This window comes from Limanda limanda, chromosome 6 (genome assembly GCF_963576545.1).
Source record: "Limanda limanda chromosome 6, fLimLim1.1, whole genome shotgun sequence".
NCBI lineage: Eukaryota > Metazoa > Chordata > Actinopteri > Pleuronectiformes > Pleuronectidae > Limanda > Limanda limanda.
The window spans coordinates 1,315,834-1,333,661 of record NC_083641.1 but is presented as its reverse complement, the minus strand read 5'-3'; the positions used below and the strand labels follow the sequence as shown (position 1 = coordinate 1,333,661).

Genomic DNA, 17,828 nt, shown 5'->3' with positions numbered 1-17,828 from the left:
CTACTGTAAAAAAACATGGCGGCCTCCGTAGAGAGGACTCACACCTGGTGAAAAATATAAAGCATTTAAATATAAAGGGTCCATTCTAAGGTAAAAAAAACAACAATTCGAACAATTCAGTTGAAACACACTAGTCATCATTAGGATTATTTTATATTCAATTTCTTCAAATCAATCCCTTTTACCTAAATCTTACACACTGGATTTCAAAAACGAAAATAGAAGATATGACTAATCAAAGTTGATGACATACCTCCTGAAGATCGACTGATGGTGGGTTTTTCCTTCAATTTCAAAACCAGTGCAGTGTTTTCATACTGTAAGAACCAATAGAACAAATGAATAGCAGAAAATGTCGGTAAAAATTTAAACAACCTCTCACAGTGATAAATGTATATTGTGACTGTTTAACACTAATGAAACTCTGGCAGCTTTCAAAACTGCATATTCTATTTGAATGGAGACCCAACAATCTAAACAGCTAGTCTGGATGTATCCATTAGTACACTGCCTGAGTTATCATTTGCCTCTCAAAGTGGTACACCAGAGCTCATGTGGATCTCAGAAGGCTGTGTTTGTCTTTGATTATAGTCTTGTAGATTTTGGTTAGACTGTATGTTGAGGATGCCAAGGTTTCACCACTGCTCAGACCAACACACCAGTGCTTAAGCTAATCAGCTCACCCAGCTATGTAACTGCTCATGATCTGTGGCGTTTATAGGAACCTATATGAAGTATCAAATGGAAAAGAGTGTGTCCTCTTTGCTTGTGTTAGTATGTGTAGAGGAAGATGTGTCACTGAATAGTAATAAATGGAATTCTCCTGACTCAATGTGTGACACTCTCCATCACAACAGCAGCTTTGGAATCATGTCAGGGCTCCAGATGTGTTTCATGGTAGAGATGGATATACTGCAGTATTTTCTATGACTCATTCACTTACTGCAGACCCATTCCCTCCAGCATGAATTACTACTCTGCTGGGGAATACTGATACTAATAGAGGATTAGCATGTCTTAACTCAAAATATGATTTATTAAAGACCTCTTTCAAAATTTGACCCAACCAATCGTGTTAAATGTGGTCATAACTGCACATAAATATATTATAATGTGACTTTAAATGAAAAAACAGGGCAGATGTGGCATATTCCTCACTAGTAAATACTTATCTAAATTTATCAGAGTTCCAGAATAATTTGATTATTTTCATTTCATCATATTGGACTGTCACAGACATCCACAATCGCAGAGTAGCGGGTGCTGATTTCCATGATATAATATTCATAGAATAACATCCTGTGGCCATTTGTCTTCAAAGTAAAAGCACAACATTCGTTGTCGTAATGCTTTATATTGAGCTGAATTACAGAGATTTTTATCTGAAAAAGTTGTGAACTTGGGTCTGGACATCTGAAAAAGGCAACATGCAATGTGTGAAAAACAACATTACAGCACATAATTTAAACTTATATAAAATCCATATACGTTTCGCAATAATAAATAAATATTATTTCATTTCATGAAAACAACTTTTATAAACTTTCAGTGTAGATAAACCAGGTAGGGTGAACACGAAGTTGTCTGACATCACTCTGCACCATAAACTGTTTCCAAACAGGCAGGTTTAGAACGGACATTGCACTAGTCAAACAAAATGAAGTTGTTGTTGTTGTTTTACTGTGTACATTGCTATTAACATTCCTGAATAATTAAACACTTGCACTTAAAGAGCACTATTTCATGGAATGGTATTTCATTCTACAAAGAGCAGGTGTTTCTGTTTCTGTTCAGGCCCAAGACTCTGAAGCCACCATGTAAACTGACTTTTGGAAACAAGTGTCGCACTCTCCCACAAGTGTGAATGTAGCATTAAGCTCAATGAAAGACGCTTCTGATGTTTACGCTCGTCACCATGGTGACTGTGTGGGCGGAGGCTCGCAGCTCCGGGTGATGACGCGCACAGGGAGGTGTGAACCAACCAGAATCGAGCTCCGTCGGCGGACTGACGTCACCTTTAAAGCGCAACGCACCGTTACTCGGACTCGGTAACTCTAACTCGGAACTGCACCGGGGACAGAAGACATGGCTGGACACCAGGCTTCATGAGCAGAGACCATGGCGGTGGAGTCCTCACTGCAACAGCACCGACCACCCTTCACTGCAGCGTAGTTACCGGTGCACATAGGAGCACCAAGCGGGCAGAAAGACACGTTACCGGGGGCGATCTCCAGCTGCGGGGTGAGTGGATGCAGTTACCTTACACCAGCATGGTGCTGATACTCTACGTGCTGGTGTCTCACAAAAAACAAACTCCTACCACATTCTGCCCAAATTGCCTCCCCCTGCTTACTTTGATGAGCCATGTACCCCACCGAGCGCCATCTTAAACGTTCCAGAAGTCACTGCGAGTCCCCAACACATTCGGCAGCAGTGTGAGTGTGAAGTAGCTCCTCATTTTAGAGTAAGAGTGTCATGTTTGAAGACTTGTCAGCTGCAGTAAGTGAAGTGCGTGTGTTATGTACGCAGTGTGGTGAAGTGATAATAAGCAGTGAATTACACTGCAGTTTGGCGGGGGGGGGGCTACATCAGCTAGTTGACTACCGTTTACTGCGACTACACACCGTTAATAACCACACATTGTTTGTTAATAAACGTAACTTTGTAAGTGTCTTCCGCTCACTTCAGGTGACTTGGGGGGGCGGCTAAGTTTCCTCTGCTCCGATCCCCCTCTTTGCCCCCTGTCACTGGGTAACACACTGTCAACGCTGCCCCGCTTCCATGACGCTCCCGGTCTGCCTGCTTATCTAATCCCCTGTGTGTTAATAATAACAGTATGGTGGCGTATGTCTAATACACCGACGTGTGGCCCAGCCCGGGCTCTGGAGAACCATGTATAAACGCATCGAGTGTGGCTGCTTGGCCGGTGTCGTCCCATCTCCTCTCAGTGTCATGTAACGCTACACCCCTCACAGAGACCATCCACCACAGCACTGCTCCGGTCTTTTTCCATTGTCTCACACGCATACCTCAACCGCGTTGTGCTGCTGCAGTCACCCCATTTCATCTGGTCATTTACTGTAAATCCGCCTCTCTCACTGGACAGTAACTACACGATCCAGTTAAACCGGGTGCATCACAGTGCTTTTTTTTATAAATAGAAAGAGGGTTTGGCATCAAGTTTCTTAATAATAATTGATAGTAATTTTTGCTCAAGCCCCAGATATATTACCTATTTACCTTAAAGTATCAATGCCAGTTGCAATATTACAAAGTCAAAGATTTTATTTTTGTATAAAATAAAGCATTATTATACAACTTTTGCTGCTCCTTCATACTTACACATTTAACCTATACCGTATGGAAGTGTGGGGGAAATACTTGCAAAACACACGCAAAATCAGTCTTCATCCTTCATAAAAGAGCCATAAGAATAGGAAATAAAATCACTAATATAGTAAGGAATAACCCACTCTGTATGAAATTTAAAGTAATGAAATGTAGAGATCTATATTTCAGAACTGTCAAAATTATGTAAGTAATTATCACCCATCAGTATCCAATAGTTGTTTCAAATGAAAGAAAACCAGCAGCTTATGGGAGACAGTTTGTAAAAAAAAAAAAAAAAAAAAAGGGAGAACCACCAAAAAACATCATCGAATCACAGTCAAATTAGTTAATTTATGGAATAACGGTACTAAGGAATTTTTTTCTTTTTGTCTGAATGCTCTTAATTGTTACTCTATTAGCTTGATTTGACTGACGTGTTTTGAGTGGTGTATGGTAGCTGAAGCAGGAAGTTTGAATGAGTATGTTTAACATACATTTTGAAGAAAAAATATAACGAAGGGGTAGGACTTGAAAAATTCACACTTAATCACATCCTACACCTTTCTGACGTAGAATGTGCACTTGAATTGTTGTTATTGTTCTTTTTGTTCTTGTCTAAAATGCTCAAATTAACTCTCCATTCATTCATTCATTTTATCCCAAATTACTAATTTGGTACTCAACATAGTCTCGGTATCACTTAGTTGGATGGACATCCTTACAGTTAAGAAGAAACTCATGTTATTCATTTATAAAGCTCTACTGCAGCAGCTTCCGAGCTACTTCACTTCTCTTCTCCTTTTTAAAACGAGACACCACATCACCTTAGATATCCCCTTCACTCACACTAATGCTGGTAGAACTGGGTTTAGTTGTAATGCACCATTTAAAATGAATGAGCTGCAATCTGTCCTACAACTACAGTCTAATCATCTGATGTTATTAATTCTCATTTTAATCAGGTACTTGTTGTTTTGCTTTTATTTGTTGAGTCTTTGTTGTGTTGTATTTACTTATTTATTATTATTTGTATTATTTATCCAATATCTCAATGAGACTGCCTAATCAAATAAAGATTAGATTGAAACTGTGCATGGGTATAAATGTAACCAAAATGACTGTATGAAAATACAATCAGAATAAGACATGACTGATTTTGTAGAAAGTAAAGTTGTGTGTTAATAAGTCATACCAAACAGTTATCACTTTGATATTTGAAATGTCAGAGCCATTGCAGTACAACATAGAATAACAAAGTGCTGCGAATAGATGCACTGTATGAATGTTTGTTTGAATGGGTGAATGTAAAACTGTACTGTAAAGAGCTTTGAGTGGTCATAAAAGACTAGAAAAGCCCTATATAAATACAAAACCATTTACCATTTACCATTTAACAGTGTCTACAGTATCTGTAGCTTCATGCCCTGACACTATTACTGGTGGAACTCAGATGCTTTCTCCTCCTTTCAGACTCTAATTTCAATGAAAGCAGCCAATCTGCTGGCCACCGCAGTGTGCTGTTCTTCATGCTTATCCAGCTTGGCTTATAAACAGCCTCAATGCTAGTCCTTTAAGAGCAAATTGGAACGCCACTGAGTGTGGAGTGACCTGTAGAGGTCATAGGCGTCTGCTATATTTACTGGCTCTGTAACTTGAGCTATGGCATTCTGGTTCGCTGTGCTCATGCTATCCTCTCACACTCTGGGGCCACAGCCTCCCAAGTAGCACCCGTTGCTTTTTGTCCGTTGGCTCGGTGGCTCAGAACAACAAGGGTGAGCCTCTTACAAAACATTTTTTAACTGCTACTCTTCCTCCCTTTTCTTCTCCCAGGTACCCGCTGGTCAGTTAAAAGCATACAGTGTGGGCTGTTAGCTCAGCTGTAATATGGTGTATCTTCTTGAGGAAATGATGACAGATCAAAGGGGATAGCATTTCAGAAAGATCTGGATTTCTCTAGATGGTCTGAGAAGAGCTGTCCGTGGGGTGTAAAACCAGGTGATATGTCGTTGTAGTGAAAATATATCCAGAAGCAGCTGGTTCGGATTGAAAAATGTGAGCTTAGGTTCTGGAAGTGACACATAATAAAGGTTTCAAAGACAGAGTCAACTCTTAATGATCATTTGACAGTTTTTCCAGATGCGATTATACAAACAGCTGATGGATGCGGCATCAATCTTTCTTGGTTGGCCATGAACTCCGGAGAATGCGTGTGCAGGTGGCCCGTACTTTCACTTCATGCTTAACATGTCTGCTATGAAGTGTCACATTTTCCTGTGAGAGAAAACACAAGCAAGGAGACATTGACTTCTGTTATGTTGGTCAATTCCTGGGTCTGCAGGCAATCTGATATTTCTCCTGTGGTGCATTTGCGATCCACAGGCGGGGATTTTCTCACCGAGCAGGCTGTAAGATTGTTGGTGTTTGACAGCATATGTCTTAGTGACATTTACTGGCCTGTTTCTGATCACACATATCTCAAACACATATCCTCAGTCAATAGCACTCAGTTATTGTGTCCTTCTGTGTGTTGACTAGTATCACATGTAACACGTCTGTGCTTTTCCGCAGGACTGATCAGAGCCACAAAGCCTACATGTGTGTGTACGCTGTGGGCTAGCAGGAGTAGGATGAGCTGCCCCAGACCCATCAAAGTCTGGAGGGACTGACGCACAGCTACAAATACGGCAGGTAACTTTTCACACACATGCACACACACACTGATAATCACATCAGACACTATCATTACATATCCACTGCATTAGAGACCAAAACTGTCTTTCAGAGCAAGAGACCAGTTAATATACTTGGTTTTGGGAAAACTTATCATATTTTACAGGTAGAAGAAAAAATAAATAAAAGAGAAAACAAATAGGTTTTAAAGTGCCCTTTTAAAGATAGCAACAACAGGCAGCAACATCAAGAAGTGACAACAATTGTACATTTTCAGCCTTGACCTTGGAATAACCAAAGCCCCCTGCTCTGATGATCTCAATGATCCGCCACCGGTGAGACTAAGTCCTTTACAGAGGTGCCTGACCATGAAGGGTCTTGTGCTGAGAAACATATTCAGGACCACTGTGGTTGAGATGGAGGAGATGTTACAGCAAGCAAAGTGTGATGAGCACAGATGACTTTTTCCATACACAGTAATTATGATGAAGGGATGATTTGTTTCTTTTTCCTTAGTTAGTTCCTAACATCATGTTGTGGTTGTTTTGGAATTGCATCTTCATTGTAAAGTTGTTTCTATAAAAGAGAGATGAGTTATAAAAGAGTTTAGTGCTGAGATACAGCATGTTCTCAAAGAAGACCACTGTATCATACTCTGCATAAGCAATTAATGAAAAAACATGATTATTTGGTGGAAGAGATAAGATTCAAACTACAGACTGACAAATACAGTGTGTTACAGGCCGATACTTGGGTTAACTGTATATCTTTTGTATATATTAAAAGGAAATCTAAACAAACTGATCCTTAAAGGGATAGTTCACTGAAAAATGAATATTCACTCATTATCTACTCACCACTATGCCGATGGAGGAGTGGGTGAAGTGTTAGGTCTACCAAACACTTTTGGAGTTTAAGGGGTAAACTTTGGTGCAGCAGAATCCAAAACAATTGAAGTCAATGGTGAGTCCTTTTTCCTTTTTCAGGCGTAATAAAACAACAGAAAAAAACACAACATGCCTCCGACATTCATATTCGACTCAAACAAGGTTATTTACACCTTGTTTTAACCCTAAAAGTCCACAGGAAGATATCCGTAGACGTTTAGGCTTAAACATCATGTAAATTACAGCGTTTTTGAGTCAAATTTGAACATTGAGGCTTGCGGACTCTTGGATGAAACCATAGGAAAAGTTTGGAGGTATGTTGAGTTTTTTCTGTCATTTGTAATTTTTCTTGTGCTATTAAAACCTTATTTGCATAATATTATGACTTCATTCTTGTAATTTGACGTTGTTCCCCTTTAAGAGACCATATTACTTTGTTGTTGTTACCGGAGTGTACTTGGATCAGAACTTCTGACCCCAAAAAGGGAGGAGTCAATAAACTAGAATTTTTCAAGTATTATACAGTTTTTCAAGAATACACATATATAAGTGGTGCTATTGAACTAATAGCTCACGTCTGTGTAACTAATTTATCTCTAAGCATCTCTTAGAGGAATGGCAGAGATTGATAGGTGTTTAAAATAATAATGTGCCCAATTAATCCAATGATTACCTCAATGAATAAAGTATTACAGCAGCCAGCTGTATAGGCTGGTGGATCAATCACTGTAGCCGGCAGATTCAGCCCTCTGCGAGGTCGCTGCTGCTATTATGGCCTCTCATGTGAGTCACCAACAGATGGTGGTAATGATGAATGCTAAATGGCTCCTCCTCACCAGGTTTTAACATCATCGAAACCAGGCTTTGTAGAGAAGAATTGTAATGGGGGTAGGTTCTGTTGGGAATGGGCTTTGAAGCAGAAAATATATCAGACTGTTCAGTAATGCAAAATATAAGGTAACCGAGTGTGAGGTTACATGGAATGCTGAAAATCTTTTGCTTCTCTCATAGCATCTTTATGAACAAGATATTTTTTGTTTTTGCTTTACTGTATCTTCCTCTACATAATTTCCTTCTTTTCTTTTATCTTAATCTACAAAATAATTATATAAAATATTGTACTGCAGCACACTGAAAAGAGTTTAAAGAGCTAATTTGGAAGGCTAGGATAGGTTTAACTTTGGCTAGTCAGAATAACAAAGTTGTCAAGCCTAATTTTAATATGCTTGCGAACTCGTAGTCAGGCAGATAAGGGGTGGGAAGAGGCGTCAGTGTGGCCCTCACAGACATCACCCATGTCTTATCTGCTCACATTTCAGGATATATATATATATAGTTGCTTGTAAGGCCAAACCCAGCACAGCCCTTAGACCTCCTAACAGGCCCCATGTTGATTCCCCTATGAGAGCAACACTGTTGCTACATTATGTTAGTTTCTCTGGTGTGTGTGTTCATATGCTGCTATAGCAGTTTTGATTTATAATGAGGTGACTAACAGACTTTTCATTGGCATCGAGAAGCTAAAAAAAAACAATCAAGCAAGTTCATGTAATTACAATTACTACATAGCAACTACTACTTTAGTCCTGCCAAAGTCACAGATTGGAAATGTTAAGTCTTGGATATTTCAACTGTAATGCTAGCAAAAGTAATCAATAATGACTTATTTTCATTTATCAGTAATACTGCTACTTGGACACATCCTCAGTAATGAACAAGGATGTGCTGCACTAATAAACATTTTTTAAATAATGAATCACATAATCATCTCTTATTCAGTTTACGGTTGCTTGAAGTGATGAACCCCTAGAGAGTTACGACCAAGCTCTGCAGTTTCCTGTTTGTTAAAGTACCACTTAAATTCCTTTTAGCTCATTGTTTTGGTTTCACAGCACTAAACATTACTGTTGTGGTTCAGAGTCCCTATCACCTCAAGGTTTTCAGTGAAAAAGCTCCAGAAACCCACTGTTTTTCATGCTACAGTAACTGTCCAGTGCTAAACAACAGACAAAATCAGATAGTAACTACAATTGAACATCTGCGCATTTAACAAAGCTAATAAATCAAGAGACCAGAAACCTGATTCTAAATAAATGTCAATGTGTCTCTATGGGGAAGAGCAATTGTGCCATCTGTTCAATATTGCAATATTTGTCATAGACCTGGCAATCACCACGACAACTACCATTTCTTAAGCAAATGTATGTCTAGTTGTTGTGTTCATTAGTGGCCTTCGACAAAATTACTAAGTGATTAGCTGACTGAGAATTTCCCTCATTCAAGGTAGCTACATTGCTACATCCATTAACAAATGCCAATAAAGGTGGATGTCATTGACTTGACAGTTTTTTACAAGTTAACCCTTAGATCAGAAAAGCTGATCAGCATCAAAGGGTTCAGAGCTGCTGAGAACTGCTACTGCAGCTTCTGTGTGATCTGAAATTAACGTCTGCCTGCAAGATGCAGGGTATCTTTCACTGCCGATTGTTCGGGGCAAAACAAATGCCACTGGTCCCATGTTCAGGAGGTCAGGCTGAATGATTGTAGTGAAATGGAATAGCAATTCAGTGCGATCCTCATGCTGTCGACAATGTGCTTTGTCAGAGTTTTTGGCTGGAGATTTAATTATTAAATTTGGTTGCTTTAAGAAATATTTTCACCATCAGCAAAGTTACTAGTCAAATATTAGTGATCAATAATATCGGCTATAGGGGGAGTGACATGAACCTTTTGTTTTGATGAAATGTGACTCCTTTGCTTGGTGAAAGCTTCTACACAGCACTAGTCAGGACAGCAGTGACTCAGCTGAGATTGAGCTAACCATTAACTATCGTATAGGTCACCCACACTCACACGCACACACAGACGCACATACCATCACTCCAAATTACCAGAGAGCATCCTTGCTGGTGTTACATTCATACAATGTCACCCCGGAGCACAGTGGCTGTGGCATCTTGCGTCCTTGCACAGACTCTTCTAACGCACTTTAGATTGGCCTTGCTCTCTAACGGGCCCGGGGGAGACCTGGGAGGACAATATGTTCTGTAAAAGATCTGACTCATTGACTGACTGCAATAATGGGTTTTCTACAGAGGTACATTTCCACAAGAAAATAGAAGCAATCAAAACCAACAAAATATCTGGAAAAATCCCCAGACATTTAAAGAAATACAGACATTTAATTATTCTGAACATTTTCATCCATATTGGTCAGGTTTATTTTCTTAAATGTTCTTTCCTTGAACAAAGTTGAGATGCAGCTGTGAGTGACATCATCAGTGACACAGAGGTGACTTTTGGTCCTGTTGGTATTTTACACTTTGTGAATGGAAAGAGAATGTGTGTGCTGAAAAGCAAGTGGGTCATGTAACTTTAGTACTCGCTTGTGTCTAGTTAGCATTCTTGTTTTTTACTCCTTGTTAAATTCGTGTCTTTTAAATCGCTCTTAAATCTCGGTCCATGTATCAAAAGTGAGTTTACTGTTAAGTATAGCTTGGTTTTCTCAAACCTGCCCTGTAAGTGAAACCTCATCTCTGTGACTCTTTGCTAAGGATTGCCAGCAGTCAGTAGTCGCTCATGCAGTCACTCCTGCATCTCTGTTGACAGCTTTCTTAAGACAGATTTAGGAGTTAGTTCAGTGGACAAACCAGCTCATTCACAGCAGTGGGATGTTGTATTTTTACACAGACAAATTTTCACTTTCTGTTGTGCTCTTCGCTCTCATATTTGATTCTGTCTAATCCTGTTCCATCATTTTCCAACAGCATTTCGTTGGTGGTTTTCTAAAGGTGTGAAGGAAATATAGATCATTAAGCACAGACACCCGGATGTAATTATTGAAATAATATGGAATATGTCCATGTGGTAGCCAAGGTAGCTATGGTAACTAACTACTGGTTAGCACAACCTCAGGGGAGGCTGAAAATGCAGAGTTGCCAGAGTGCATTTGTGTGTGTGAGAGAGAGAGACATTTTTGTGCCTCTTAATTTGTTGTTTCCGTGGAGACATCGCCTCTCAGAAGTGAAATCCAGAGTTAGCTATTACCTTTAAATTCTGGGTCCGTTACTCCCACGGGTGTGAGTCGCTGTTTGTGCTTCTCTCTCAGCAGCTCGCCCACCTGACTAGTCCAAGCTTGTTTCACTCAGCTGCCCTGCCTTGTTGTGGAAATTCAGAGAGGGGTGCATACATAATTTGAGGAGTATTGCTTTAGTGAAGAGCCATGTTTGTTTAGTGTGATTTGCTTATTGTTATGTCAGAGAAAACAAATATTGCAATAAGGATCATGGATGGATTCTTACTGTTTTTTCTCTCACATATTGTTTTGCTATTCTTGTGTGTATACATGTGACGATTCAAATAATGAGGCTCACCAGCTGCAATGGTATGCTGCAGTGGAATCAGGCCACGAGATAGATAATAATGTGGTTTTGTGGGATCACATCACTCACAGGAAGAAGCAGATTGAGAAAATATTTTTCCTGGACCTTGAAGCAAAGTTATCACAGCATCAAACACTGAGTTGTTATGGCAGTGCTTCTGATGCTGTCTCAGACTAGGTCTTATCGGTACAGGAGTAAGGCCTATATGTGCACTGCGCACAAAGTTGATAGCTTAGCTAACACATAATCAGTTAGAAAAGTGTATATCAAAGCTGAGCTCACACTTGACTGTCAGTACTTTCTTCCACCAGTGAGGGGAGCTACAATGCAGAAAGCTACCGAAAATGGCTTAAAAGTTAAATGTTAGAAATTAGATCTTTAGGGAACTGATCATCTCTAGTCTTACAGATGACCATGTTTGGAAGCTAGTTGTCTCTTACAACTGGTGACTCAAATTATCACACTAGTTGTGGTGGTGGATGTTTATTCTATCTCAATTACAGGCTCCCTGACACATTGGCCTAGTTATCTTGGTCTGGTAACTGACAAAGGTGTAGGTGCAGAGTAAAGGCCTGCTTCTGTGTATTATTTTTGCCAACAGCGTATGTTTGCCTGTCTCCAGAATCTGCCTGTCTTCTTATTCCAGATCCATATGCCGAGTTATTGATAAACTTGTGGTCACAGGGACGGGCGGAGGGAGGGAGGGAGAGAGAGAGAGAGAGAGAGAGAGAGAGGGAGAGGGAGAGGGAGATAGAGAGAGAGAGAGAGAGAGAGAGAGAGAGAGAGAGAGAGAGAGAGAGAGAGAGAGAGAGAGAGAGAGAGAGAGAGAGAGAGAGAGAGAGAGAGAGAGAGAGAGAGAGGAAAGATGAAAGATGAAAGAAATAGGAGCCTCCCCAACTAAACTCAACACGGATTAGCAACACCGGATACTTTTATTTATTCAGACAGTGCTGTATATGTGAACCAGAGCCTCTTCCTGCTAAAGGAACACACTGTGATGCTTGCCTGGCTTTACCTCCAACACCCAGCCGGACTCGTCAAATATAGCTGTGAGAGATGCACACTATATATATACACATATATGTGTGTATATATATACACATGTGTGATGTGGGCTCATGTTATCTTATAGTATAGATGTTGTGGCCATCTATCTGTTCCACTTTTCTAACCTCAGGCCTGGGTAACCAGCAGTGCTCTGTAAAAGCCCATAGATACTAGAGTGCAGTTTCACTGAGCCAAATAGATTCACAGTCAAAAAGATACTTATCTAGTCTCATTTGATTATTTTCTGTATAGGGAAAGAGGAGAAGCAATGACAATATATATGATTAGAATAATAATTTTTAAAGAGGCACTTTTATTCGAGTTGTTGAGTATTATAGTGTCTTCTTCTTAAGCAACATTTTTGCTAAACACTTTTACAAAACATCGAATACAATTTGATCAAAACATCCTTAAATCTCCATCCAGGAGCCTTTATAAGAGAAAGACACACTGAATATGCACCACATTTTCCATTATCCTCAATGTTTCTTATATATGTTGCTCCATTGATATCAGTTAGGTTAGTAACTACATCCTACAAGATTATCATACAGTTGAATCAGCACCTAACACTTTCAACACAAATTCACTTCTATATTAGATTGTACACACACACACACACACACACAAATACACAAATACACACACACACACACACACACACACACACACACACACACACACATAATAACAAAGATTAAATTGTAACTCTTATGTCAAACTCTTCATTAAATCCATGACCGTCATAAGTATGGAACAAAAAAACGTTCCTTGCTAAGTTTTGTCTAATTCCATTTGATAGTTTAAGGGTTTTGGGATGTTTATTACATTCTTGGGGAAAATGGATCTTTTAAAAGAGATTTCACCTATTCTTGGTCTAATAGAATTGATACAGCGGGAACACTTGCCTTATACAGCAATGCATGTGCATGTTGCACTATGTTAATGTATTTTTAAAGATAAAAAATAATAGCATTACTGAGAGAGTCAGAAATAGTCAAATGCTACGCATACTTGATTTGAAGTTATTTTTGTTGGACTTGCTCACTGCTGAATTATTTACCACAGAGAAGTGACATATACTGTGTTGACAGTTAAATGAGATATTAATGTTCTTTCATACATTATATGAATAATGTACATAAGTTGTTGTTTGTAGATCTTGATAATGTAGATCACTTGTAATATTTGGCTTTAAACATGAAACAGTGCTATTACTTTAAATAACAAGACAATGACTTAATGTTGTGTTTTTAAAGCCAAATTAATGATAAAGGCTGTCCTAACTGCTACATACAGTGCTGTGAAAAAGTATTTGCCCCCTTCCAGATTTTTTATTTTTTTGTATATTTGTCACATTTAAATGATTCAGATCATCAAACAAATTTTAATATTAGAGTCAGTCAGTCAGTCAGTCCGCCAGTCAGTCAGTCGGCGATCTCAACCGGCAGTGACTCCGCAGTCGACCGGCCAGGGCTTACTCAGTCTCTCTCCGAGGTCCGCTCCTTAGTTTCGAGGGTTTCCACTGCCTCTCTTTCACTTCCTCCGCTATAGTGGTCACGCTGTTTTGCCGGCTTCCTCCACTCTCGACTCGCATCGCACTTCCGCTTTCTCCTCTCTCTTGCGACTCCTTCTCCACCAATAAATAGGCTTGACGTCACTCGCTACGTCATCATCCGGCGACGGCTGTCAAACAACACTCCGGTGGGGGGGGGGGGGGAGTCTCTCGATCCGTTACACCCCCTTCCCCGTGAGAAAAGCCTGAATAGGCGGTCCTTTCCTAGGTATTAGAACCCAAGGAATTCTTCATCCCCAGACTCCTCTCCAAAGATCTCCCTGATGCGACTCTGCTGGTGTTTTTCCAACTCCAGAGCTGTTGGATAACACGGTTTGAGCTGGGCAATGTTGACAACGCGGAGATCCTCTCCAGACTCCTCCAGGACTACTTCGTACGTCAGTGGGCTGATTCTCTGCACTACTCAGTAGGGGCCCTTCCAACGTGGAGCAATTTTAGAAGAAAAGGACTGGCTCATCTTTGAGTAGGGATGATTTTTTAACCAGACTCTGTCTCTTTCCGCAAACATTTGATCTCTCCTATAACAGTCATAGTTGAGCTTCTGGCGCGCTTTCGCTTTTTGCAGGGTTTTGGTCACCAACTGTTGCAGCCCTGATATCTGATCCATCTGGTGGTAAGCAGATTCATCCGGGGTGCATAAGCGTGGGTTTAGTTCAGCGTCCATTGGGCCCTTAAGTGTCCGACTAACATTGAGCTCTGCCGGGGTCACTCCAATAGATTCGTGGACAGCGGTGTTGAGGGCAAACCTGAACTCGGGTAAATATTTGTCCCAGGTTTTATGATCACTCTCCACATAGGAGGCAATCATGGCTTTCAAGTTCCGGTTTACTCTCTCTGTAAGATTGGTTTGTGGATGGTATGGTGTGGTTCTCCTTTGTTTCAGGTTCCATTTTCTGCAGGTTTCCCCAAATACTGACGAGATGAATTGGGGTCCCTGATCCGAAAGTATATAGTCCGGCACTCCCCAAAGAGTGAGTATTTCTCGAACTAATACCTGAGAAACAGTCTGTGCCGTGGCCCGGCGTAAGGTGAACAACTCCACCCAGCGAGAGTAATAATCAACAAAAACCAGTAAGTAAAGGTTGCCGGCGGAGCTTCTAGGGAAGGGTCCCATGATGTCTACCCCTAGCATTTCCCATGGGCGACTGACAGTGGTCTGTTGTAATTTCCCAGGGCATCTTCGATTTTCAGGTTTTTGGATTTGACAGGTTTGACAGCACTGGACGTAATTTTTTACTTCCAGACTCATCCTGGGCCAATACACAAGGGATTGCAGTCTCTTATATGTTTTGTACCTTCCTAGATGTCCTGAAAGTGGATGGTCGTGGAAGAGGTGGAGAAGCTGTTCGCGAAGTGGTGGGGGTATGTAGACTTGGTAGAGGGTTTTATGAGGAAGCTGTGTCACCCTGTATACTTTGTCTTCTATAATGGTGACTTTAGTGGTTGGGTTCACAAGTTGGTCACCAGAATCCAGGATGGTTTGATACAGCTGCCCAATATCAGCGTCAGCCTGTTGAGCTTTCCAAATAACCTCATCTGATATCTGCAGATCTTCAGCCATTTCCCTCTTGGCAGGTTGTATGGTGGCATAAATAGGGACTTGGCCGGGCTCGGCGTCCACAGGAGCTCGAGACAGGGCATCAGGAACAATGTTATATTTCCCCTTCCTATACTCAACCGTAAAGGTGAATTCCTGTAGCCTCAGCGCCCATCGTATCAACCGGGTGCTTGGTTTTTGTGTTTTAAAAACCCATACTAGGGAAGAATGATCTGTAACTACAGTGAATATTCTCCCTTCCAAGTAGTAGCGCCATTTCTCCAAAGCCCAGACAACTGCTAAACATTCCTGTTCTGTTGTGGAGTAGTTTCTCTCTGCAGAGTTCAGGGTGCGGCTAGCAAAAGCAAGGACCTTTTCACTCCACAGTCCAGTTGATTTGGCCAAGACCGCCCCAATTCCAACATCCCTAGCATCAGTGTACACGATGAAGGGCAGACTGAAATCAGGGTGGCCAAGGATTGGTGGTGACGCAAGATGCTGCTTGAGGGTCTCAAAGGCCACTTGACAAGCTGAGGTCCAGATGTATTTGGCACCTTTTTTCTTGAGGGCGTTAAGGGGTTCAGCAATTTGTGAAAATTTGCAACAAAACGGTGGTACCACCCAGCCATTCCCAGGAACCTCTGCAGCTCTTTAAGATTCCTTGGCGTGGGAAATGCTTGTACTGCTTTGGTCTTATCCTCATCCACCTGCACACCGTTCACTGAAACAACGTGACCAAGGAATTTCAGAGAAGTCCTGAAGAATTGGCATTTCTTCATATTAAGGGTCAGGCCCGCTTCTCGCAACTTATCCAACACAGCTTGAACGTCCTGGTAGTGCTGCTCGAAGGAAGGTGAATGTATAATAATGTCATCCAGATACACCATACAGATTTTCCTTGTCAGATCTCCCAAAACGAACTCCATAAGTCTTTGAAACGTAGCAGGGGCATTTTTCAATCCAAAAGGCATCACCTGGAACTGGAACAACCCAAATGGACAGATGAAGGCAGTTTTTTCTTTACTAGCTTCCTCCATAGGCACCTGCCAGTAACCACCGTTTAAATCCATAGTGGTGAAGACAGAGGATCCAGCCAGTGATTCCAGGATTTCCTGTATATTTGGTATGGGGTAAGCGTCTGTCTTTGTTTCGGCATTGACCTTCCTGTAATCCACACAGAATCGAGACCGGGGGTTGTTTTTCTTTGGTACCAGCACGACTGGAGCCGCATACGGTGATGTGGAAGCTGTGATAATTCCATCTGAGAGCATCTCCGCAATGTGTGATTTCATTTCTAGCAGTTTTCCAGGTGAACAGCGGTACGGTTTCTGTCTGATTGGTAAGTCATCAGACAGTAAGATTTTATGCCTCAATATATTTGTCCTTCCAACTTTTCTGGTGCAGACATCCGGGTTCCCTTCAAGTTGGTGATACAATTGTTCTTTCCCTCTCTCCCCCAGATGAGCAGACTTGACAATGGCATTAAGCCCATTTTCTACCGAACCGACGGAGTATGAGTTTTCCAACGCCGTGGCAGGGGATAGAGCAGAGTAGAAATACACCTGAGGGTGTGTGTTTCCAGGGAGTATTACGCCTTCCTTTAGAAAGTTGAATTTTCGCTTATAAGCGGACTTGAACCAGTAAGTGTTCTCCGACACATCAAACTGTAGCCCGGAAAGGGAAACAAAATCCAGACCCAGGATAACAGGAACTGCAAGGCCTGAAGAGGGCAGGACCACGACAGGGACTTTGTTAGTTTGTCGTTGGACATTGAGCTCTAATTCACTCCAACCCAGGGGGTATCTTCCTGAGCCATCCGCCAGATACAAAGGGCCTTGTTGCCAGGGTTGTAGCACAGCATCATGTCCTCGCACGTCCTTCCACAGGTTATCGTTAATGAGGGTATAGGAGGAGCCAGTATCCAAAATAGCTGTTCCTCTCCAGGAATCAACCATGACAGGAAGCACTAACTGCTGTGGCCAGGGTGCTGTTGATGTTGAAGGGAAAGGGTTTTCCCCATAGGGTGTGAATGCATTAAGAGTGGGATGTGCTGGTATATTCTGCGGATTTTGGTTAGTCAGGGGAAATGACGGCTTTTGGAATCTGTTCTTCCCCGATAGGTAGTGGGGACATGATGATGGAGCATGTGAGTTTTTACAGCGCCAGCAGTAAACTTGAGTCGCACCAGCTGGATTGGTCTGAGGGGGCGGAGAACCTATATCTGGTTTTAGCGGTTTCTGCATCAGTTTCTTCCTTTGCTCATAGTGGCGTTGATTTTCCCTGTCCTTCTCCAATTGTTGGCCAAGACGCACCAATGCTTCCACAGTTGTTACTCCACTGCCTCTTAATTGACTAGCCAAGTTAGGGTTGATGTTTTTTAATGTTAATTTGACCACTTC

General features: G+C 41.3%; 1 protein-coding gene across 2 annotated transcripts in view; it reads left to right on the top strand.

Annotated features, from left to right (window-relative positions):
- Window positions 1-2,085: 2,085 nt before the first annotated feature.
- usp2a (ubiquitin specific peptidase 2a) overlaps window positions 2,086-17,828 on the top strand; it is a 47,816-nt gene continuing 32,073 nt past the window's right edge. For both annotated transcript variants that reach the window (XM_061073002.1, XM_061073000.1), the window contains exons 1-2: window positions 2,086-2,241; window positions 5,899-6,018. The gene's annotated coding sequence lies outside the window, so the exon portion shown is untranslated. The remainder of the gene's footprint in view (window positions 2,242-5,898; window positions 6,019-17,828) is intronic.